Source organism: Vombatus ursinus, unplaced genomic scaffold (genome assembly GCF_900497805.2).
Source record: "Vombatus ursinus unplaced genomic scaffold, bare-nosed wombat genome assembly UNPS02014784.1, whole genome shotgun sequence".
Lineage (NCBI taxonomy): Eukaryota > Metazoa > Chordata > Mammalia > Diprotodontia > Vombatidae > Vombatus > Vombatus ursinus.
Window position 1 is genome coordinate 1,625,540 of NW_020954562.1, and position 20,098 is coordinate 1,645,637.

At 40.0% G+C, this 20,098-nt stretch overlaps 1 protein-coding gene and 1 pseudogene across 2 annotated transcripts in view; one reads left to right on the forward strand and one right to left on the reverse strand.

The window, feature by feature from the left end:
- LOC114046477 overlaps nt 1–2,881 on the forward strand; it is a 29,157-nt pseudogene extending 26,276 nt beyond the window's left edge.
- RNF150 (ring finger protein 150) overlaps nt 1–20,098 on the reverse strand; it is a 337,900-nt gene that overhangs the window by 184,811 nt on the left and 132,991 nt on the right. The window lies entirely within an intron of this gene.

The following is a 20,098-nucleotide window of genomic DNA, read 5'->3' on the forward strand; positions in this document are numbered from 1 at the left end:
AAGAAAGAAAGAAAGAAAGAAAGAAAGAAAGAAAGAAAGAAAGAAAGGAATTATACTTCAGTTTGCACTCAGAGTTCATCAGTTCTCTTTCTGAAGGTAGACATCATTTTGTTCATCATGAGCCCTTTGGAATTGTCTTAGATCATTGTATTGATCAGAGTAACCAAGTTCTTCATGGTTGATCATCATTACAACATTGTATCAGTTCATATAGGTCTTGTATGTTTTTTCTGAAACCACCCCCCTCATCATTTCTTATAGCTCATCACAATCATATACCACAACTTGTTCAGCCATTTCTCAATTAATGAACATCCTTTCAATTTCCAATTCTTTGCCACTAAAAAAGCTGCTAAAATATAGGTCCTTTTCCTTTTTCTTTGATCTCTTTGGGATAGAGACTTAGTAGTGGTATTGCTGGATCAAAGGGTATACACAGTTTGATTGCTCTTTGGGCATAGTTCCAAATTGCTCTCCAGAATGGTTGGACCAGTTGACAATCCACCAACAGCTTATTAGTGTACCTATTTTCCTTCCTGCATTCCCTCCAGCATTTGTCATTTCTAATGGTTGTGAAGATTTAATAATTATGACATTCCCATTACTATACAAAGTGCAGTAGATACAAAGATAAAAAATAGTACAGTCCCTGCTCACAAGAAGTTTTTGTTCTAATGGGTAAGGAGTGGTCAGAGAGGAAGGAGAAAAACCATGATGGTCCATGTAATGTGATCAAAGCCAAGGGAGGAAAGAGTCTCTAGCAGAATGAGGATGGGTCAGTAATGTAGAAGAGGACTAATATAAAAGTCTTTGGATCTGGATGTTAGGGAGACACTGGTAACCTTAAAGAGGCCAACTTCAGCAGGATGGTGTGGGCAGAAGCCAAATTGTTGGGGATCCAGGTATGAATGTTTTGCTGTTGTTCAGTCATTTTAGTCATGTCTAACTCTTCATGACCCCTTCATTTGGGGTTTCCTTGACAAAGATACTGGAGTGGTTGCCATTTCCTTCTCCAGTTCATTTTACAGATCAGGAAACTGAGGCAAACAAGGGTAAGGGAATTGCCTCAGGTCACATAGCTAGTAAGTGTCTGACACCAGATTTGAACTCATGCAGATGAGTCATTCTGACTCCGATTCTGGCACTCTACCTACTGCACCATCTAGGTGCCTTTTGATGTTTAGTGAGGAATTTGAGGAAAGAAGTATTGATCCACTTGTTTAAGAAGTCCATCACATGGCTAATGTGGGAATTTGTTGCTCCAAACTTTGTATTTATGTCCTGAGGAATTAGTTTTGGGGGTTGTTATTGTTTTTCATTTGTTAAATGGGAAGGGAAAATTAGTTTGAAAGGCAGATTGTTAAAAACTTGCTATTTGAAAAAAAAATTTAAGTTGACCCCCTCTTTCCCCAAGGAACTAACATTCAAGGGGAAAAGAGATGAGCTTGACACAAGCAAGTGCAATATAATTTGAGGAAGGGGAAAGCTCTAAAAACAGAAGATTTCCCATAAGAAGTAGTAGTACTTGAATTGAATTTTAAAATAAGCTAAGGATTCTCAAGGGGAGATGTGAAGAGAGAGTTATGTTCCAGACACAGGGACAGTCTGGCCAAAGGAATGGATACAGTGACGAGCACTGAAGCCAAAATTATTTCCATTTCTGACTTCCTTGGTGTGTGTCTGTGAGAAGCTCAGTAAGGACTTCCGTATTTACCAAGAGAGATAGCAACTGTTCTTCAAAGTACAAGCCTGGGGCACTGAGAAGGTTAAAGTGACTGTCTTGCTCAGGATCACACAGCCCCTATGCGGTAGAAGAGGGACTGGGACCGAGGGCTTCCTTACCCAGCTGCGTTCCCATTCTTTCTATCTACTGGTTTGGGATGCCTCAGTTTTGTAAAACAAAACAAAGCAAAATACTTAACTATATATTTTCCACTGTAGAAGATAGATTGGAATTATCTGTCCTATGCAAGAGGTGTGCTGGAACCAGTGCTTACCAGCTTACCAGCTTGAGCTGGTTGTTAAATTTTCAGTGTGAGCACTTAACCTCAGAAATGGTCAAATGCTACAAATCATGGATTGGTTTATTGTTTTGTTGTTTATCTAGACTTAATACAGTGGTAGATTAAATGCCAATGATGCAGATTAAATTTCAAAGTGGTATCATAGGCATATTCCCCCAGCTGGAGAGCCGGTTGTTAAATATTTATTGAAATATCCCTGGCCTTATGTCACAAATAGCAGGGGAAACAGAAGGTTTTATTTACCTGTTTGCACATTGTATTTCCTAATAGAATTGATCCATGAGGTCAGGATTGGCTTTGCTTTTGTCTATATCCCAAAGATTTGGCAGCATATGGCACAAAGTAAGTGCTTTAAAAATGTTTGTTGAGGCCAGACCCTGGTCTGTCCCCATTGGTTCCACAGGACTCCCGACACTCCCTCCTCTCCTCCTCACTGTGGAGGGGGAGGGGGAGGGGCAGGCATGATGGACACAGTGTGAGAGTAAGAGATAGCAACAGCAATGTGACAAGAAGTCCTCAGCCTGTACCGCAGGATTTTCAGGCTTGCAAGGAGGTGGCATGCAGCATAGGGGCAGATGGAAGACACCGTCAGAGAAAAGCAGTACATTATAAATGAAGCCAGAATGTTGTTCCAGAAAAACAAAAATCTTATGGATTCGGAACTAATTAAACAATGTTTAGATGAATGCACAGCAAGAATTGAAATAGAATTGCATTATCAGATCCCATATCCAAGGCCCATTCACCTGCCTCCAATGGCCCTCACTTCCTTACTGAGTCGTGGACTTCAAACCCAGGAGAAGCTAAGAAAATTTTCCAAACCACTATATCTCAAGTCTCACAATGAAGTTTCTTAATCCAAGAAATAAGTTCTCTGTGTGAACCGTGAGCCAGGCAGGGCCTGAGCACAAACTAAATGATGAATCTTTTCTCCTTGACTTAAGTCCAGTCAAAGAAAGGAAGGACAAAGAATATAGTCTTTGCTGCAATTTCTGTTAAACACTCAAAGATATGGGTCCTTATTCTCAATAACACTAATTTAATGTCCTTGAATTTATCAGTATCAGTATGTTGCTACTAGATAGAAATATACTAACTCCTAAATATCATTTCTAATCATGATTTTAGTAACATTTTAGATGAAAGTCTGAACATAGCAAAAATTGGGTTTATATTTTCTTTTTCTTTTTTTTTTTTTGTAGGAAATGGGGTTAAGCGACTTGTCCAAGGTCACACAGCTATTAAGTGTCAAGTGTCTGAGGCTGGATTTGAACTCAGGTCCTCCTGAATTCAGGGCTGGTGCTCTATCCACTGTACCACCTAGCTGCCCTCAGCAAGAATTGGGTTTAAATTTAAATTTTAAAAATTAAATTTTTTGTGTGGAAACAATGTAGCTGTATACACAGAGGGAGCTACAGAGTAGAGACCTGTTAGCAGCTTTCTTGGAAGTTCTTAAAATTACTATGGCAATCAGATACCAGCCTCAGACTTGTAAATCTCTGTGGCCTTTATTTTGTTTTGAATTTAAGTTACGGATATATTTAAAATAAGCCCTTTTATCTTTTAGTTGTTCTACTGCTATCTTTTTTTGGCTCTCTTGACTCAAAGAAATACTTTTCATTAATATTCAAGTAGGCTAGTTTCTCCTTTACTATAGTAGCGGAGTTTATCATAAATACTCTAGTCCCATCATCCCCTTGACTGTTAGTGGAAAATATAATAATATCTCAGGGAAATTTTAGGGAGGGGGGAAATATCCCAGATTTTCAGTAACTGATGTAGTGTATTTAATTCTGTCCATTAAATGCATCCTCTGTACAAAAAAAAAATGTTTGTTGAATTGAATTGAGAGATTAAAGAATAAGCCAATGGGTTCATCACTGAACTCAGGTCTCCTGACTCAGTTCAGAATCACCTGACAGTCAGCAGAAAAGGTATCAGTCCCAATTTTCAGGCTAACTAGTAATATCTACAATAGCAGTAAACTCTGCAAAGCCCTCTGTAACCTCCTTTATCATGGGAGCTCCATGAAAAAGAGAAGAAGGGAGGCTCTTGAATCACTGAACTTCTCAATGGTGAGAAGCGCATCGACAGATGGAAATCTTCAAAGCACTGAGTTTTCCTCTTTGGTTTGGAACTTGCTTTGTGATAGATCAATGTCAGTTCTGGTTTTCATGTATTCCTAAATCTCACTAATGTGGACTAACATGATTACCTCCTCTCCCTTGGTGTGCAAGTCTTGATGATCTGATACTGAGAAGTTTAGCTGCAAGGGCTTAAAAAAGAATTCACAAGATCATAGATTTGGAGGTAGCAAGCACCTGAGAGGCCATCAAGTTCAACCCTCTCATTCTATAGATGGGAAACTGAGGCTCTGAAGGATTAAGTGACTTGCCCAGAGCTGAGGTTTATCCATTGTGCCACTTATTACTTTTTTTCTGGTTTGTTTTAGAGGCAATTGGGGTTCAGTGATTTGCCCAGGATCACACAGCTAATAAGTGTCTGAGGCTGAATTTGAACTCTGGTCATCCTGATTTTGGGGCCAGTACTCTACCCATTGCACCACCCAGCTGCCCCTGTTACCCTTATTACATTACTTGCTGTTGCTTGAACAAGATGATCCATCTCCCAACAATGGGATTGTCCTGAATGCTCCCCCTCCCCATCTTCACCTCCTGGGTTCCCTGTCTTCCTTCAAGTCCAAGCTAAAATCCCACCTTCTACAAGAAGTCTTTCCCCTTTTAAGTCTAGTGCCTTCCCTCTGTTGATTATTTCAGATTTGTTCTATATGTAGCTTATTTGTACATAGCTACTTGCAGGCTGTCTCTCCCGTTAGAGGGACTGTGTTTTGGTTTGTTTGTTTGTTCTTTAACCTTTCTTTATATTTTTGGTGTTTATTTAGCACAAAGGTTGACACATAGTACATGCCTGATGAATGTTTACTGACTGACTTCTCTATTTCATCCTCCTCCCCACATCCCCTACCAAACCATCCCTGGAAACAAAATACAGTTAAGGAAAACAAATCAACACATAGCCACATCTGAGACTGTATGCCTCATTCTGCACTTACAGTTCACCACCTCTGCTGAGAAGAGGGCTGAACTGAAGATTCTAAAGAACTAACTCTACGTGAGCGTGTGTGTGTGTGTGTGTGTGTGTGTGCGCGTGTGTGTGTGTGCACTCGCCTCAGCTAGAAATACCTGATGTCATAATCACCATCTCTCCTGTTGTTCTGACAGCAATGCCACCCTCCACCTTAGCTGAATGTCTCTATGTGGGAGTCTAGCTGGCGAGAAGTGTATATGTAGGAGGTAAAGAGTAGGAAGGGGAAGGAGGTAAGAAAGGGGATAATGACATTCTCATTTTTCCTTTACTGGAAAGGCCCAGGATTTGGCAGCCTGATGCTTTATTTTTATTTCCTGTCAGTATATCCTTATTGTGCTAAAAACAACAACCACCAAGTCCACAACTCTCTATCCAAGTGATCCCTGCTACTGATGCTGATTTTAGATTTGAAGAGGTGTAGAAGATATGAGCTCTAAAAGATATGTCTCCTGCCGAACCTATTCCACAAAAAAAGAATTCAAGAACATCGCTCTGAGCCAAGCAAGACAATAAAGTCTTAACAGTCTTCAGTAATGACTAAAGAAAACAATGTGCCTTTTAATTTCACCAAAATGGGAGCTAGCTGATGACAGAACCACAGAAACTTAAAATTGTAAAGGGTTAGAGAATCACAGAATTTCAGTTAAAAAGGAGCTCAGCAGCCTCCTAGTCCAACTCATACCCCACAAGAGAATCTCTACTTCAACACACTCAGCAAGAGATCATCTACCTACTGCTTGAAAAATTCCTGTGAGGTGGAAAGAACTCTTCAGTTTAATTCACCAAATACTTATCAATTACCTACTTATTTGCAAGGTACCAGAGATATAAAGACAAAAACCAAATGATGCCTTACTCTTAAGAAACTGTCATTCTACTAAATCTGAATGGTCATCTAGAATAACTACACTGTGATAGAGTAGAAAGGGAAATGATTTTGGAGTCAGAGGAGCTGAGTGTCCAAATCCCAGCTGTCCTCCCTCTTTGTTGTTGGCAATTCACTTAACATCTCTGACCTCAGGATCCTTGGCTATAAGATGTAGGAGTTGGGATTTATTATCTCTAATTTTTATTTTTTTTTATCTCCACAATCTAAGTAGTGGAATCTATTGTTATTATAAGATAATTATTGTATATTACATTGTTATTATATTATACATACTGTTGTTGAGTCAGTTTTTTTTTCAGTTGTGTCCAACACTTTGTGACTCCATTTGTGGTTTTCTTGGCAAATGAAATGTTCGAATTTGCCCTTTAGAGGATCTCAAAAACAAATAGTCTCTTGGATGGGGCTCATTTCTGGAGAGTTCTGTAACCCAGGTATGGTTCATTTAAAAAATACCTAATAGAAAAATCAGTAGAAGATGAGCACATTTCTGTTTCTCATGACCATGACTGACTGGATGAAAATGGAGAAAGGAGATCCTTGGAACAGATCATGGGACTATGGAATTTAGAGCTGGAAGGATACTCACTCAACCTCCTCATATTACAGAGAACAGAACCAAGGCCCCAAAAGATGATGGGATCATAGATCGAGAGCCAGAAAGAACTTGGATGACCATCTTATCAAACTCTCTCATTTTATAGTTGAGAAGACTGAAGCCCAGTGAAAGCAAATGATTTACCCAAGGGCACATTGGCAATAAGCATCAGAGGCAGGGTTTGAACCCAAATCCCCTGACTGTAAAGCCAAAGATACTTTCTGATGAATCATGCTTCTGCTTATCTTTGAAGTGACCTTGCTCAAGGACACACAGATGAAGCTGAGATTAAGACCCATATCTTCTGATTTCATATCCTGGGCCCTTAAATGTGACTGCATTTCCTCTATCATGACGAAACTGAACACAGACCTCTAATAGTTTCCACAGATTGTCCCCTAATGGAGCAAACATTATTCTTTATCATCACTAGACAACTGTCTAAACATCTAACACCAGAGCCTACACAAGCTAATTCCTTAGTGTTTCTTCATCCAATTGCCATTCATCTCTATCTACTGTGGAATTATGCATTGTTTAAAAGAATCCTAGGAGATGATACAGAAAGGCTACTGACACGCTACCCTATGGGGCGGTATGTCAATAAGGTCAAAGTTGTGAAAAGGTAATGTTCAATGCATTTCCCCAGTCTCTTTCCCTCCTTTAGATCTCCTATAGTCAGGGATGTGCTGGAACCCCTGTTCAAGTTCGAGACGGTCGATTTATACCTCAGAAATTGGCTGACCTACAAATCAGGCAGTTTGATTTATTGCTTTGTTGACTGCCTAAACTTGAAAAGTGATTTAAATTTTAATTAAACTTAAAAATGTATTGTGGGCACAAAGCAGGCTTTGAGTCAAGTGAAGCCTTCCATTTCTGAATAAGCCAGTTAAAAGAGGAAGATGAGTCAATGAAATTTGACATTCAATTCAGTGAACATCTATTAGGCACCTACTATGTTCTAGTTACTGGGAATCCAAATACAAAAGTGGAAAACAATCCCTGATCTCATGGAGCTTATATTCTACTTATGGTTGTCTAATATCTCTTCTAGGTTTAAATCCTATGAACTTACAGAGTGCTGGTCCTTTGAAAGTGACATCATGGCTGCTACTTTTTTTGTTGTTGCTATTCATGTACCCAATTTGTAAAAAAGAAAAAAAAATCTGTAAGCAAATTTTTTTTTTTTTTGGCAAGGCAATGGGATGAAGTCACTTGCCCAGGGTCACAACGTTACTTGTCAAGTGTCTGAGGCCACATTTGAACTCAGATCTTCCTGAATCCAGCGAAAGCGCTCTATGTACTGCACCATCTAGCTGCCCCTGTAAGCAACTTTTGATAAGAAATTATAACATATAGACCATGGTATTTATGAACTCTAAACATAATACAAAGAAGTTGAATTAATTGAAGATTTCCTGAAATATAATTATATTGCTTCTTTTACAAGGTCCCCCACCTCCACCCCCTACATTTTAATCTCATTTACAGAAAGGCAAAGGTTCTTAAAAACAATCTATATGATGAAAATCATTATTATCGCTGCACAGAGGTCCATGGTAAGCCTAAAAGGCTGGCAAATCTTTAAGAAAATATTTTTGAAAATTGTGATTGATGACAGTTACAGTTGAAAAGCCATGTCGTGACTGCATATATATAATTTATATCAAATTGCTTGCTTTCTCAAGGAGTAGGGAGGGAGAGAGGAAGAGAATTTGGAACTCAAATTAAAAAAAAAGAACGTTTAAAATTTTCATTTACATATAATTGAAAACAAATAAAATTTTTAAAAATTAAAATAAAAAATAAAAACCATGACAATTTTAGCTCCCAAGCTTTTGGGGTCCCTAAAATGGAATGGGTTAGATAAATAATTTGGTTAGATAAATAATTTCCCAATTCCTGTATAACTGGTATCAATGTTAATTTCCCTAGGTCTGAAGTCCTTAGAAAGGAGAAAAATATGACTCCAGTCCATGCCTTGGGTGAGAGCTATAGTAAAGACTATGGTTCCCCTAAGATTAGAAACAAGCCAGTTTGTAACCCCTAACTCTTATCTCCCTGAGAATTGTTCCTGTACAAGCTCCCAGAACAAGATCTGGTGCCACCAGTGACTTTGGAGGAGAGCTGCTGGAATGGTTTCAGGAGAGAATGCATGTGCTGCATTATCATAATCATTATTACCTTTTGCCTCCTCTTTGCTAAGTCCCTCAGCACATATCTGAGAACCAGAGTGAGATTTAAATAGATATAATTTGGGACTGTGTGTGGAAAACAATCAAACCCGGCTGAGCAAATGTCTCCAGACGTTGTGTCTACAAAGGGAGTCAGCAGAAGGTTTTGTTGAGGGAGAAGGGGATTGCAGAAGTTACCCCAGTGGCCAGCATAATGCAAACAACCAGCATTTTTTTCCCCTATTGGTCCTCTGAGGTACCATTTTTCTTTGGCAAAGGACTAACATGGCCGCTCAGCTGGTTACAGCATGATACTGATGAGGCCAATGTTTGAGGGTTTATTTTTTTACATGTTTTTACATAGAGATGGAGAAGTACAGATCACATGCATATCAAAGCCTGACCAGTTTGCAAATATGGGTTGTGGTTGACCACAGAGACCAAGAGAGACTATAACCGTCTTAGCACAAACCCATCTCTCAGCCTGGTAAAAGGATTTGAAGCACTTCCCCGGAAATGTGGGAAGGAGTATAGCAGTAAAAAGCAGTAAGATCCAGTGGGGCACAGGATTTTGAGGCAGAAGACATGCATTCACATACCAGCTCTTCTACTTAGTACCTGACCTTAAGCAAACTGCTCGAACCCTCTGGGCCTCAGTATCTTTACCTATGAAATGGGGGATGGGTGGGTGATGATAACCTGGGGCTCTGGCTCCTTCCAGCTTTGAATCTATAATCCTTAATGAAAATATATGTACAGTATATCTTAAATCCATGGGCCACAGCTAGATAGTGCAGTGGCTACAGCGCCAGGCCTGGGGTCAGGAAGACTCATCTTCCTGAGTTCTAATCTAGACTCAGACACTTACTAGATGTGTGACCCTGGATAAGTCACTTAAACCTTTTTGCCTCAGTTTCTTCATCTGTAAAATGAGCCAGAGAAGGAAATGGCAAACCACTCCAGTGTCTTTGCCTAGAAAACCCCAAATGGGGTCACAAACAGTTGGACACAAGTGAAAAAAACCAACTCAACAACAATATAATAGTAATATCTAGGAATAGGTAGCATTTATACAGCATTTTAAGGTTTGCAAAGTGCTTTACAAATATTAGCTCAGTTTATCCTCAGAAAAACCTTGGGAGGTAGATCCTATTACTATATATTTTGCAGCTTAGTAAACTAAGACACAGAGATTTAAGTGACTTGCCCAGGATCACACATTGAGAAGTATCTGAGACCAGTTTCGAGCTCCAGGTATGGTGCTCTGTCCTCCACCACCAAGCTGCCTATATACCTATATGAATACATATGTTGTCTGCTTGGCCAGATCCAGATTGTAAAGGCCTCAAAGATTCCCCAGTGCTGAACACAAAGAAGGCATTTAAGTGTTTGGTGATGGGTATTCTACAAACATAAATGCAGATTTGGAAGGCATCTTCCTGGTACTCTAATTCCTTCATTTTATACATAAGGAGATTGAAGAGAGAAGTGATTTCTCCAAAGTTGAACAGATGGCAAATGCCAGAGACCAATTCAAGTCTTCTGCTTCCAAATCCAGGGCTCTTCAATATCTAGGCCAGAGATGTCAAATACGGATGCTACTCCTGATCCAGATTAAAATGTTACTGGGAAATAATTAACAAAGTAAATGAAAATAAAATAGAACATAGATAATGTTAATACATGGTTTTCTAAGTCAATATGTAGCCCCACTCAGTTTTGTTGTTGTTTAGTCATTTCCAGTTGTATCTGACTCTTTGTGACCTCATTTGGGTTTTCTTGGCAAAGATACTGGAGTGGTTTGCCATTTCCTTCTCTAGCTCATTTTATAGATGAGGAAACTGAGGCAAACAGGGTGAAGTGACTTGCCCAGAATCACACAGCTGGTATGTGTCTGAGACCAGATTTGAACTCGGGAAGACGAGTCCTCCTGACTCTGAGCCAGGCAGTCTATCCATCGCACCACCCAGCTGTCCTTCATACAGTTTGGAGGTGAGGTTTCTGTTTGAACTTGATACCACTGGTCCAGGCCACTGGTATACACTAGGGTGGAAGACAGTAACTTAGCAGAGGCTGGGAACTCTACCCACCTCTTTAAACTAGATACTAAAGACAAAGTGTTATGTGGTCCAACTATTTGTAGTAGTTACAAACATTCTTTTTAATTACGCCTTCGCAATTAATAATGAATTTTATTAATTATGGCTAGCAGATAATTAATAAAATGATGGTCATTTGGCTTTCTCTTATAAATCAAAGATGAATCATGGAGACTGTTTGGCAAGACTACCCTTGGAAGAGAGTGTATTTCCAACACGTGGAAATCAACTCCAATTGGTTAACAATTAACGAGAGAGTGAATATTATAATGAGAAGTGGGCCTATTCTAATGAGGGACTGGGTACTGAACTCCACCCTTTCAGGAGGCCCTAGAAACATTGCTGAATAGCACTTCAGATACTGTGAATCCTGCAGAGGGGTCAGCAATTAGAGCAGAGTGGGAGGTCTGGTGGAAAAGGAGCAGAATTTGTAACTAAAATACCCTATTTTCACTTGAATTTCAGGGACTTCCTGTTCTCCTACAGAGAATGGCCCCTTCTAGACAATTCTTGCTTGCCTGCAAACCAGGAAATGAAAACTTACAGATCTGATTGGAGGGGACATTTGATAAGAGTTAGAGACAATTTAGCTTCAAAGAGAGATGGGCTTGCCAGAGTCCCCCCTTGAATCATTTGGGTCCATATGTTTCTCTTGTTCAAGTCACCCCAAGGGGGAACAGATGTAGACCACTGCCACAAATAAAAGCCCAAGCATGGGGGTAATCAGGCTATCCAGTAATAACAGCTCTTGCCAAAGACCATCTGCCCAGACTCCTGGCACCAAGACTATATACATTAGAAGCTAAGGCTGAAATGGGAGCTTTGTGGCTGGAGAGATGGATGGGGAAAATGCTGGAAACTGTCTAAGGGATATTGCTTGCTCTCCACCCCGCATCCCCTGGCCTCCTACAAAAGGTATACAACCCTGTTGCTGATCAGAGGTTCAGTTTCTCACATAAGAGGAATGTTGGCTATGTGTAGCTGGGGCTCCTTCCCCATGGGAAGTACAGCAAAAGTGTCAAAATACGGATGCCAGCATCAGGAGCCACAGTATTAAGAAACAAACAAAAAAAAAAATTTGTACTTGGCTAAGATGGTCTCTACATTCAGTCAGCTGGTGCAGACACTAGAAACCAAGCCATCTAATCCTTTTTTAATTCTCATCTTCCAACATGGTATAATAAAGGCCTCCCAGATGCCTCAATTCTTTCATCCCAAGCGCTTTCTCCTCCTTTTTCGTGATTTAAAAATTTTTTTTCTTCCCTACTTAGGAAAGGAACATATGGACTTTGTAACTGAAATTGTTATGGTGTGTATGAAGTCCTAAAAGCAAAATGCATCAAAATATCCTTTAATTTCTTTTTTATATTGCAGCTTCAATGATTATTGTACAGATCAGAGTGGGCTGCCACTGAGTGACTCAATTTTCTATATTCATTGGATGAATCTGTTGTTGGAAACATTTGTTGTTGTTGTCGGTTTTGTCTCCTACAACTCATTCCTTAAATATACACAAGTGATTGGGCAGATTTCAAACTCTAATGAAACAATGCCCTTGGGATTATGACATTTTAATCTGTGTTTTAGTGCCAGACTGCAACATTATGAAGGAGGAGTAGCACACAATAATATGTGGATAGAAAAAATGCTTAGAGAATAAGGAATGACTAAATAACTGATGGACATCTTGCATGTTCTTCATTGTATCCAGACAATGTTGAGAGATCTAGAAAACAGCCCACATGTTAAGTGGACCCTCTGTGACAGATTTATGGGATGACATGGACAGCCATGGATGGGTAATCATAGGAGTTTTTGAAGGAAGTACCCACATTGCTGAGGTCCTGGAAGTCCACCAAAAAATCAAAATAACACTCCTTTTCCCCATACTGCATACTTTTCTTAACTAATGGGCCTAAGTAGGTTGGTCTGGAAAATTAGATAAGCCAAAATATTAGGGCATGATCAATATCATTTCCAGAAAGACATTCTGAGATTTCTGTTCTGGATGGTTTTTGACTGAATGTCATGTCAACTTTTATTGCTTTGCCCATATACACTATGGTAAATGTGTCCAAAGAAGACTAATGAAGGCATATGTATTGTACCAATTGCTCTAAAGAATTTCCATGTATTCACCCCTCACATCTGCATTCTTTTTAAAGCAGCCACACGATAGTGGACTAAATCTGAAGCTTTTATTGCAAACAACTCCCACAGATCAAAGAAGCTGATTCTGAAGACTCAATCTGGGAGTTGATCCTGGAAGCTCTCAGGGGTATTTCCATCTTGCCCAATGAGCCTTTAGAAAATCATCGTGAAAGGACAGTGCAGAAGCTCAACTCAGGATGCTTTGGAATAAACTGTTGCAGAAATCTGGACAACAAAATTTGCCATCACTCAATGTATCTTTTCATGGTTAACAACTGAATTACCAATAGGGAAATATCCCAAGACTTGCCTTTTTCTACTACTGCCCAGACCTTTACCTTTTATAAGGCAAACAAAAGTATCCTCTGTGCTGCTCTATCTGAACCTTCTCTTTGTTCATTTTTTATCAGGAATTATGGAGTGGGGTCAAAGCAGCTCCCTACCACTATAATTGGGATCACCGGGTTTTAGTCACAGAATTTCGGGGTACAGATAGGAAAGTGTGTCATCACTGTGTTTATGAACTGGAATGGCATTTTTCCTAAGATAACTTGAAAAGCATTTCCTCTGGACTTATCTGTCATTAGTATGTCAAGTATGCTCTGGAGGGCTCTCCAGAGCTACAATGTAGGTGGCAATAACTCTTCTATGGTTGATTTGAGCATAGTTACCTGGCATGTCTATCCTTATTAACAAAACACATAGACAGGCTGACAGTAGGGTGTTACCTTGCTGGTTAAAAGATTATGTATATATGCTAGGAGCCGTTACATCTAGGGCCCTCACACACCCTCTAAAGTGGGTGGAGGCTGTTCTACAGAAATGCTGTCAGGGCTACGTCTGAGTGTCATCCTTACAGACTCAGCCGTTACTGGAAATTGATCCTTCTTGGCTGAAGGGAGATACCAAGCATAGCCATAGCACAAAAAATGCTGGGGGGAGGGAAATGCACATACATCACAACTTTCTCTCCTACCCCTCTTCCCTTTGGTCCTTTCTTCTGGTCTGTACACTAGGGGAGAAACTCAGAGGCATCCCTATGCTAACAAAACTTCCTGGATAGCCTATATAAGTCAGCTATAGACTTCCCAAACCCCAGAGGCTTGCCTGAGTACTTCTCAATTGACGACTGACAAGTCTGTCTAAAGACAATAAGGTTGTAGGCAGATGAATTATTCACCAGCAACTCGTCATGGTCCCTTTTAAACCTGGAAAATCCTGGCTAATGTGGCCTCCATATGTTATTGGATGTGGTGCAATTGTTGGCCATGCATTTCACCTGATCCACATGTCTCTGTGGGGCTTCTCTAATTAGAGTACAAACATAATTGCCTATTCAAACCCTCTTTTTCCCTCTTCTCCTCCTTGGGAAGGGAATGTGCTTGAGAGGAACTGGCTTACATTAATGAGCAATGGACATCCTCCCTCTGTTCACTAACTTGCAATGTAGTTGCCAACGTATTTACAAGTATCTGTCAGTGGTCAGCCCCCTTCCCTAGTGTAGGCTGCTCCCTATAGCTCAGAACTTCCTTCCACACCTACATTTTTCCTGCTTTCCTGACATCTTTCTCTTCAAAGGGCGATTAGTGGTCTGCCAAGAGGAATAAAGCCACAGATAGATCTCTCTCTCTCTGTCTCTCTCTGTGTCTCTCTCTCTCTGTCTCTGTCTCTGTCTCTCTCTCTCTCTCTCTCTCTCTCTCGGCTTCCCTGCATGGGGCACAAACTCAAATTAAGTCTTATCTATCAGGTTCTTCTTGTAAGCAATGATATCTGAATGGATATGTTCAACGATTACAGTTAAGGAACTTATGGCTATTCCCTCCCTATCTTGTCTGATGGCTCCAGTAGAACAGGGGGGTCTTGAGAGAGGTTAAATTCTTGAATTTGTGATTAAATTTCATGGATTATAGGATGGCCATAAACTGAGAGGTGCTCTGTTGGATAGACATGGCCCAGGTTGCCTTTGTAATGTGGTAATTGTTCTGAGTCTTTTGACCCATAACCCTAAGGACATGTTTGATACCCTAGGGAGTGACAGTTTCATTGGCAACCTTTAACAGTCCTTACTACTCTAAATGACCCTCCTAATGCTGCCTTTGCTTGTGGTTTATTTCACCTGGTTCCCATTTCTCTGCGAGTCTTCTTGAATTGTGGTCCCAACAGGAGATTACAGTTAAATGCTAGAGCTTTTAGTCTTTTTGAATTTCTGGGGGTAGTTTGTTCCTACTGAGCTCTTGGAGTTTTATGTGGCAGTGTTTTCCTAGAAGGGGAATGCTTTGAAATAATAATATATTTTTTTTTCTGGTGGAATGCTGGCTAGCTCATCTGTTTCTGATTTTACTCTTGTCCAACCCAGCAAAGAGCACACCTTGCCTCTGTGGTTAGCACAGCAGATCTAGTTTGCAAATAACTTTAACCAGGTGTGAAAAGGCTTGATTAAGACAGAACCAGATGGATACCAAGGTAGACAGTCATGTTTCATACTTTGCAGAACAGAACCTTAGAGTTACAAGAGACTTATTTAGAGGTGCCAGTCCAAAACATTCTTAAACAGGCATCCTCTGGGCAACATTTCTTACTAGTGATCACCCAGACTCCCCTTGGAGAATCTAGTGACAGGGTTTTCCCCCCTCCCCCTACCCCAGCCCCACACCTTCTGGAACAGCTCTTTTCATTTTGGGATAGCTCTAACTGATAAGAAGTTTTCTCCTTTCTCTGCTCCTAATTCTGTTCTTGAGGGCCAAGCAGAACAGAGGGGCTAGTCTCTCTTCCACAACAGTCACCCTAAAGCCTGGAGTCACCTATGGTGCCCCACCCCTATAAGTTTTCTCTACATGTCCAGTTCCACTGATCCATAATCAATGGATCTATGATCTTATAGGATCATAGATTTAAAAGTATAAGGGGACTCAAGGTTTGTCAGATTTAACTCTCATTTTCCAGATGAAATAAGACCTAGAGAATTTAAGTGATTTGCCCAGGGTCATACAGCTAGTATCTGAGGCCAGATTTAAACTTAGGTTTTCCTGATTCCAAATCCAGCACTCTATCTACTATACCATGTTGCTTCACAGGTATGTAATTTCCCTCCAGTTGGACAGATTGTAACCCATCAATATCTTCTCATCCCCTGTGATTCTTGTCTGTATCTTTCCAACACTTTTCTATAAGAGACCCACCATTTCAATTCAACATGTTTAAGTGGCTAGAGGGTTTCCTCTGTTACTTTTGCTATGTCATGAATGTCAGAACAGCACTGAGGTTGTCCATCTGTCACCCCTGTCTTTCTGAGCTCCATGATTTGTAATTAGGACATATGACCCCATGCCTCAGTGGTGCAGACCCTAACTTGGAATCTTTCTTCCACTTGGATTTTTGAAGGCATTAATTGATTGAATAGTTTTCATATATGTATACTCTTCTGCTTGACTAACCATACAAGTAAAGAAGAATAGAAGTAATGGGAAATCAGAGCTGGACAGATGATGAATGACAGAACTGGTCCTATTAAGCTATTGATGGCCACACTATTAACATCCTGCCATGTATGCTGCAGAAGCGCTAATATGAAGAGCTAAGGCAAGGAGAAAACAAAACAAAAAACTCACCCCACATCCTCTGTAAAGTAAATCACATAATTGTATAATGAACTGGGCAACTGTGATATCGAAACGTCATTGATGTGAGAAAGGTTCACATTTGACATTCATTAAGAGTTAGCGGTTAGTGTTAGTCAGAATCCCTGATGATTAATCTATGATACACATGGCTACAAATGGTGTTCAGTCACTTTGCCAGATGTTTCTTATAGATCCTTCAGAAGGATTGCAGCAAGTCTCATAAAACTTTTTTTTTAATCTTGCTTAGTCATTAGAGTGCCTGGCTTTGCCAACTGCTTGACAGTTTTAAAAGAGAAAGGAAAAAAAAAAAGCACCACTCCAAGCCCCTGGTAAATTTGTGAATCTTACCAAAATGATTACAAATAGCACTCCAAGGAAATTCCAGTGTTTAGTCAAATGAGCAATGAATTATACTGTCAAAAGTCAAGTAATGAAAAACAAAGTGAAATTTTTTTAAAATTTTATTTATTTATTTTTGGCTAGACGATGGGGTTAAGTGACTTGCCCAGGGTCACTCAGCTAGTAAGTGTTATGTGACTGAGTTTATATTTGAACTCAGGTCCTCCTGAATTCAGGGCCGGTGCTCTATCCACTGTGCCACCTAGCTGTCCCCAATTTTTACTTTTTAAACCACCAGTAATACAGTATTATGTCCTGTAAAGTCTTTTCTTAATATTACACATCATTTGTCATTCTCTAATTCACTATAATACAAAGGTTCACTGGTATTTAAGAAATGTGACTTGAGGATTTGGGTGGAAATGAAATGATCTTTATATTTAGCACATTATAAAAACTCCAAGGATAATCCTGACACCTGACCTCATTTTATACTTTCTTTAGCAGTGGTAATACATCAAGTGGAGAAAAAACACCACTTTATATACATGTATGTATTTCAGCTGTTCAGTCATTTTTCAGCCACATCTGACTCTTCATGACCCTATTTAAGTTTTCCTGGCAAAGATACTAGAGTGGATTGCCATTGCCTTTTCTGGCTCATATATATATAGATGAAGAAACTGAGGCAAACAGATTAAGCGACTTGCCCAGGGTCACATAGCTAAGTAAGTGTCTGAGGCCAGATTTGAACTCAGGAAGAGGAGCCTTGCTGACTCCAGGCCCTAAGCTCTATCCACTGTACCACCTAACTGCCCTTATGTAAGTATATAGAATGTTTTATGTTTTATAGAGAGAGAGAATGTTACCTATATATGACATATTAATATGTGTAGAAAGATATATAGATAGAGTTTTATACACATACACACCCACTCACGTATACCACTACCCCAAATTGCTGGTAGGGAACAGTTCTTAAAAGGAAGCTGGAAACCATTCCTTGTAATAAGTCTTTTTTGATGAAAATAATGGAACATATTCATAAAGGTTTCCAAAATTAGTCACCAAAATATATATTCTACATTGACTAGAATCTCATCTATTTACTAAGACATTTGAGACTCATTAATAGCGACTGGACATATTTTTCACTTGCTTACTCCTGATTGGATGCTGAGGATGCTGGCTTAGCTATTTTCAAAGCAGTTCTGACAGCTCACTCAAGGACCAGCATTTTAATTTAAAAAAAAAAACAACAACCAAAAAACCTGCCTGTCTGTGGCTGGTGTGGCAACTAGGTATGCCATAATGAGCTATAAAATATGAGAATATAAAAATTCCCTTCAAAGATCAGGAGCACGCATTCCCTAGTGTCTACCCTGGTCACTCATTATTTAACATGCCATTTTGCTTATGATTTCTAGCATCTGGTTTCATCATCATACAATTCCAAATCACTTCCAGATCTTCCCCCCAGGAATTGCTTAGATTTTATTAGGTCCTTGACGAGAGGCAGTTCAGGGATTGATAAATCCAACACCCTCCTTCCCCAACATAGTTCCAGGCACCCCAGACTTCTAGCAACTTGCCCCCTCCTCAGTTTCTGGAGAGATGAAATTAGATTACCCTTTAACAGGCTATACATCATGAATGATTTAGCTATGATATGGAAAAAGATGCAACTGCAAAATCGCTTCTGAAACTACATCAATGTACAGAATTTTTTTTCTTTCAACACTGCCATTGGCCAAAAGCCTTCCCACAGTTACCGTGGGCAATACCCTAACTTAATTCACAGCCCTTTCCAATCTGGCTCTAGTTTATCATTCTAGACATATTATTTCCCATCATACCCCTTCACAAACATTGTGTTCTAGAAAAACTGGCCTAATTGCCATTTCCTGAGTATAACCCTCCATTTCCAATCTCCATAACTTTCCACAGGTCCCATGTGTAGAATGGTCTTTTCCATCATCTCCACCTCTTAGGATCTATTTCTCCATTTAAGGCTTAGCTGAATTTCCAGCCCCATCTAAGGCCTTTGCCGATCTCCCCCTTCTTTAGTGCTCTGTGCTCTACTCCGAAACTAACTCTGTATGTATTTCATATTTACTTATCTGTGTACAGGAAGCAATATGCTTCCTCCACAAAATGTAAGCTCTTTGAGGACGGTGACTATTTCTGTTTTTGTCTTTTTATTCCTAGCACTTAATACTGCCTGGCATGTAGTAGTTATTTAATAAATGTTAGTTCAGTTGAATTGAATTGTCTTCTCATCCAGTTTTACAGCAATTGGACACACTCAATTCTGGAAAGAATTTAACCTTTATTCTGATGCTTCTGTGGTCAATGAAAGCTCTTGATTTAGGGGCCCAGTACCCCAGACAAGGCTAGTTCCTTTGGCATATCATTGACCCTGATCTGGACCCATTAAAACAATCCTTTTGGGCTTGAGGCCACCTATGTCACTCTAAGCCACGTGACTGAAGAAACGAAGAAACCAATGAGTTTCAGTCTCTCCACAAAGACTATACTCAATTCTTTTTCTTGGGCTAAAACATGAAAGGGACTTTATTCATTCCCTTTCATTCATCCGGTAGACATTTATTTAGGATCTACTATGTGCAAGGCACTTGGGCCACAAAGTCAAAAAGGAGAAAAAGAAAGTCCCTTCCTCAAGGGACTAAAACCTGTGGGATTCTTCAAGCTGCGTATGGGATCGGAGACAGAATTCTTGGTCCTCTTTTTTGCCTGCAGTGACCTCTTTTGCCCATTCACTTGCCTTTACTTTCTGTCAACAGAAGCTATCTCCTCCCTGACACGAGATGTCATACCTCTCATACCTCCCTTGGTGGCCTTTCCACCCTAAGGCTAGTTATTGGGGTGGAGGTGGGGGAAAAAGGGGGGTAAATAGGAAAGAGAAGATATCGTTTTTCTTTTCCTCCTGGACCCAGAGATGCCCAGTAGGGGCACCTTGAGGCATGACCATGTGGATACACAGTAGAGGGAAGCATTAAAGGGCAGGTACTCTTCCCTGATCAGGGAGGAGCCAAAGGAAATGTTAGCCACATTCCTGCTCTTCACTAACTAAAAAGC